The sequence below is a fragment of the Salvelinus alpinus genome, chromosome 1 (assembly GCF_045679555.1).
Source record: "Salvelinus alpinus chromosome 1, SLU_Salpinus.1, whole genome shotgun sequence".
Lineage (NCBI taxonomy): Eukaryota > Metazoa > Chordata > Actinopteri > Salmoniformes > Salmonidae > Salvelinus > Salvelinus alpinus.
In genome coordinates this window covers 72,273,707-72,280,039 of record NC_092086.1, presented here as the reverse complement: position 1 = coordinate 72,280,039, position 6,333 = coordinate 72,273,707, and positions in this window count along the sequence as shown.

Genomic DNA, 6,333 nt, shown 5'->3' with positions numbered 1-6,333 from the left:
TTTTGAGGGAGTGTGCAATTGGCATGCTGACTACAGGAATGTTCACCAAAGCTGTTGCCAGAGAATGAAATGTTAATTTCTCTACCATCAGCCACCTCCAAAGTTGTTTTAGAGAATTTGGCAGTACATCCAACTACCCTCACAACCGCAGACCACATGTAACCACGCCAGCCCAGGACCTCCACATCCGGCTTCTTCACCTACGTGACCGTCTGAGAGCTCATCTGCTTCCTCGTAACCCTGCCCAGGGTGACCTGACTGCAGTTTGGCGTCGTAACCAACTTCAGTGGGCAAATGCTCACTTTTGATTTTTTTATTATAATATCTATTTTTTAAATGTAACCTTTATTTAACTAGGCAAGTCAGTTAAGAACAAATTCTTATTTACAATGATGGCCTACACCGGCCAAACCCGGACGACGCTGGGCCAATTGTGCGCCTCCCTATGGGACTCCCAATCACAGCCGGTTGTGATACAGCCTGGATTTGAACCAGGGTGTCTGTAGTGATGCCTCTAGCACTGAGTTGCAGTGCCTTAGACCACTGTGCCACTCAGGAGCCCATGTATGGCCACTGGCACACTGGAGAAGTGTGCTCTTCACAGATGATACACGGTTTCAACTGTGCCAGGCAGATGGCAGACAGCGTGTATGGTGTTGTGTGGGCGAGCGGTTTGCTGATTTCAACGTTGTGAATGGATTGAATGCCCAATGGTAGAGTTTGTTAGGAGAATTAAGTTCTCATGTTCTTTAAACAATTAAATTAAATTACTCAGTCTGCTATATCAGGATTTGTAGGCTACTGATAGAAATAAAAACAGAGGACCAGTCTACAATAGTCAAATGTTTATTTACGGGAACGTTCTGCCTATCATTTCCGGTACATTGGTCTATATACCTCACATTTCGTCATAAACGTTCCTCCTCCTCTCAGATACAATGGCAACATAGTTCACAAGTCTTCTTCTCATACATTGTCCGCCACCTGTTATACAATCTACTACAAGCCCAAGGTCTCTCCCCTCCCTGGGTGGGGAGACTTCCATCCCTGTTATCAGTTTCACAGTGGTCACAAGTTGTCTGCCACAGTTCCTTGCTTACCAACAGTCCCTCTTTCTTATGGACAAACATTCTTCATCAGACAGGATATAATTCTGTTAGTTATAATTCTACGTTAAATGTATACATCATTTAGTCATTATTCATAAAATTCCCATAAGTTATGGTATGGGCAGGAATAAGCTACGGACAACAAACACAATTGCATTTTATTAATGGCAATTTGAATGCACAGAGATACCGCGATGAGATCTTGAGGCCCATTGTCGTGCCATTCATCCTCCACCATCACCTCATGTTTCAGCATGATAATGCACAGCCCCATGTCGCAAGGATCTGTACACAATTCCTGGAAGCTGAAAATGTTCCAGTTCTTCCATGGCCTGCGTACTCACCAGACATGTTTGGGATGTACTGGATCGACGTGTACGACAGCGTGTTCTAGTTCCCGCCAATATCCAGCAACTTTGCACAGCCATTGAAGAGGAGTGGGACAACCTTCATTCCACAGGCCACAATCAACAGCCTGATCAATGTGAGGAATGTGTATCGCGCTACATGACGCAAATGGTGGTCACACCAGATACTGACAGGTTTTCTGATCCACGCCCCTACAGTGGGGCAAAAAAGTATTTAGTCAGCCACCAATTGTGCAAGTTCTCCCACTTAAAAAGATGAGAGAGGCCTGTAATTTTCATCATAGGTACACTTCAACTATGACAGACAAAATGAGAAAAAAAAATCAGAAAATCACATTGTAGGATTTTTTATGAATTTATTTGCAAATGATGGTGGAAAATAAGTATTTGGTCAATAACAAAAGTTTATTTCAATACTTTGTTATATACCCTTTGTTGGCAATGACAGAGGTCAAACGTTTTCTGTAAGTCTTCACAAGGTTTTCACACACTGTTGCTGGTATTTTGGCCCATTTCTCCATGCAGATCTCCTCTAGAGCAGTGATGTTTTGGGGCTGTTGCTGGGCAACACGGACTTTCAACTCCCTCCAAAGATTTTCTATGGGGTTGAGATCTGGAGACTGGCTAGGCCACTCCAGGACCTTGAAATGCTTCTTACGAAGCCACTCCTCCGTTGCCCGGGCGGTGTGTTTGGGATCATTGTCATGCTGAAAGACCCAGCCACGTTTCATTTTCAATGCCCTTGCTGATGGAAGGAGGTTTTCACTCAAAATCTCACGATACATGGCCCCATTCATTCTTTCCTTTACACGGATCAGTCGTCCTGGTCCCTTTGCAGAAAAACAGCCCCAAAGCATGATGTTTCCACCCCCATGCTTCACAGTAGGTATGGTGTTCTTTGGATGCAACTCAGCATTCTTTGTCCTCCAAACACGACGAGTTGAGTTTTTACCAAAAAGTTATATTTTGGTTTCATCTGACCATATGACATTCTCCCAATCTTCTTCTGGATCATCCAAATGCTCTCTAGCAAACTTCAGACGGGCCTGGACATGTACTGGCTTAAGCAGGGGGACACGTCTGGCCCTGCAGGATTTGAGTCCCTGGCGACGTAGTGTGTTACTGATGGTAGGCTTTGTTACTTTGGTCCCAGCTCTCTGCAGGTCATTCACTAGGTCCCCCCGTGTGGTTCTGGGATTTTTGCTCACCGTTCTTGTGATCATTTTGACCCCACGGTGTGAGATCTTGCGTGGCGCCCCAGATTGAGGGAGATTATCAGTGGTCTTGTATGTCTTCCATTTCCTAATAATTGCTCCCACAGTTGATTTCTTCAAACCAAGCTGCTTACCTATTGCAGATTCAGTCTTCCCAGCCTGGTGCAGGTCTACAATTTTGTTTCTGGTGTCCTTTGACAGCTCTTTGGTCTTGGCCATAGTGGAGTTTGGAGCGTGACTGTTTGAGGTTGTGGACAGGTGTCTTTTATACTGATAACAAGTTCAAACAGGTGCCATTAATACAGGTAACGAGTGGAGGACAGAGGAGCCTCTTAAAGAAGAAGTTACAGGTCTGTGAGAGCCAGAAATCTTGCTTGTTTGTAGGTGACCAAATACTTATTTTCCACCACAATTTGCAAATAAATTCATTAAAAATCCTACAATGTGATTTTCTGGATTTTTTTTTCTCATTTTGTCTGTCATAGTTGAAGTGTACCTATGATGAAAATTACAGGCCTCTCTCATATTTTTAAGTGGGAGAACTTGTACAATTGGTGGCTGACTAAATACTTTTTTACCCCACTGTACCTATTTTTTTAAAAGGTATCTGACCAACAGATGCATATCTGTATTCCCAGTCATGAGAAATCCATAAATTAGGGCCAATGCATTTATTTCAATTGACTGATTTTCTTATATGAACTGTAACTCAGTAAAATCTTTGAAATTGTTGCATGTGTATATATTTTTGTTCAGTGTAGTTGAAGAAAGTCCGTTGGAATCGGCTCTTTGGCTGATACACTGATGTACATTCCATGCGGACAGCTCGATTTCCGTGCACCTGTGGAAAATGAATTAGCATAATACAAAACTCCCCATCAAAATCCGTCAGTTTAAGCTAGAGATATTCTCACAAAGTCGTCTGTAGCGTCCGAACGGTTTGGCTTAACTATTATGACCCTTCTATGGAAAGGCGAGACTCTCACGAACAGTATGGTGTTTTTCTCTATGAACCCCACAAGCATCTTGGGACTTGTCTGAATTCGGTACAGCCGATCTGCCAATTTATGTCTGTAGCGTACAAACAGTTTTGGCTACACACTAATATGACCCCTTTGTGGAAAGGTGAACAAGTCTCTGTTTTGCTCTAGGATGCCTACAAGCCTCACAAGACTTGTCTGAAGGTCCCCCATACCAGTTTAAAAAAGGAATGTTGTATACTGTATATGGAGATAGTTTAGTGCCAAAAATAAGGGGTTAAATACATTTAAAAAATGTTTATATAATATAAACTCAGCAAAAAAAGAAACGCCCTCTCATTGTCAACTGCGTTTATATTCAGCAAACTTAACATGTGTAAATATTTGAATTAACATAAGATTCAACAACTGAGACATATACTGAATAAGTTCCACAGACATGTGACTAACAGAAATGTAATAATGTGTCCCTGAACAAAGGAGGGGTCAAAATCAAAAGTAACAGTCAGTATCTGGTGTGGCCACCAGCTGCATTAAGTACTGCAGTGCATCTCCACATGGACTGCACCAGATTTGCCAGGTCTTGCTATGAGATGTTACCCCACTCTTCCACCAAGGCAAGTTCCCGGACATTTCTGGGGGGAATGGCCCTGGCCCTAGCCCTCACCCTCCGATCCAACAGGTCCCAGGCGTGCTCAATGGGATTGAGGTCCGGGCTCTTCGCCGGTCATGGCAGAACACTGACATTCCTGTCTTTCAGGAAATCACGCACAAAACGAGCAGTATGGCTGGTGGCATTGTCATGCTGGAGGGTCATATCAGGATGAGCCTGCAGGAAGGGTACCACATGAGGGAGGAGGATGTCTTCCCTGTAACGCACAGCATTGAGATTTCCTGCAATGACAACAAACTCAGTCCGATGATGCTGTGAGACACCGCCCCAGACCATTTACTATCTGTTAAGCTGTATTCAATGCGTTTCAATACTTATTTTTTTTATATCTTAAGGGGTCCTAACATGTGAGTAACGGGAGTGCGCTATGGCTGTACCCTCCTCGGGTGCATGCCTCGCTGTGTGTAGCTATGGCATAATGGATGGACTGGCAGACATTTTGAGTGTACCCATGCCAAGAAGTGAAAGCTAGGTAAAAAAAATACAAGGTTAAGACAACACAATAATTCCATGCGGAAGCATTTGAAAATAAACAAATTCATGGGACTAACGCCATTGATTGCAAGGAGTTATGGAATATTAGAACCCTGTTGTCTTAACCTTGTAATCTTCAACCAAGACATTAGCTTGCTGGCGAGATGGTTTTCTTGTTTCTGGCATTATCTTAAAATGCTTTTTTTTTTTTCACCAACCTTATATGCTTCAGACCGCTTGCCTTCTGCCTAGGCAGCGTAGCTACAACACTTGAGCTGGTCCTATTGTTGATTCGGAGCGGTAGAACCTCTGCATTATTGTGATGCTGTTGTCTTCAACCTAGAGTTAAAGCAGGACGTGTACCTTTCAATATGTGCTGTGAATTGTTGAGTCAACTCAACTGACATTACAAAAAATACATTCCATTGCATGGCCCACATCAGTTAGCATCTTTTGAATGAACATTCTACATTACCATGGCAATTCAGCATCAGCTGATAGAACATTTCAAATTACCAGGGAAATTATTGCACCACAATACCAGTCAGCCATTTTGAGTGCACCCAAGAGCTTCCATGTCCTTTCTATTTCTGTGTCTGAACAACAATAGTTGCTTGGCAAATGAGGACATGTGAATGCAACCGAAAATATAAACTTATCTTAAGTGAGTCAAATATGCTAAAGTTACTTGTATAGTGTTTACATTTACATTTAAGTCATTTAGCAGACGCTCTTATCCAGAGCGACTTACAAATTGGTGCATTCACCTTATGATATCCAGTGGAACAACCACTTTACAATAGTGCATCTAACTCTTTTAAGGGGGGGGGGTTAGAAGGATTACTTTATCCTATCCTAGGTATTCCTTAAAGAGGTGGGGTTTCAGGTGTCTCCGGAAGGTGGTGATTGACTCCGCTGACCTGGCGTCGTGAGGGAGTTTGTTCCACCATTGGGGTGCCAGAGCAGCGAACAGTTTTGACTGGGCTGAGCGGGAACTGTACTTCCTCAGAGGTAGGGAGGCGAGCAGGCCAGAGGTGGATGAACGCAGTGCCCTTGTTTGGGTGTAGGGCCTGATCAGAGCCTGAAGGTACGGAGGTGCCGTTCCCCTCACAGCTCCGTAGGCAAGCACCATGGTCTTGTAGCGGATGCGAGCTTCAACTGGAAGCCAGTGGAGAGAGCGGAGGAGCGGGGTGACGTGAGAGAACTATGTTTGACACAGGATTTGCTTTTTTTTGTGGTATAAGCGTCTATATTAACCTTGTCATCAGCTACTGACAGCCAGATGTTTTTTTTAATGTAATTTAAAATGTTTAAGCCTCTAAGTATTAGGTAGTTAAAAGCACTTAGATGTCAATTGTCCTGTCAAAGCTCCATCATATACTTTTAATTTCTCTAATGATACCATGACAGTTAATGACACAATACGAATACAAAAGTAGTAGGTTTAAACTTCCTTTCGAATAATTTTTATTTTTTTAACTTGCATTCATCACACACAAAGTCACTGCAGTCCAA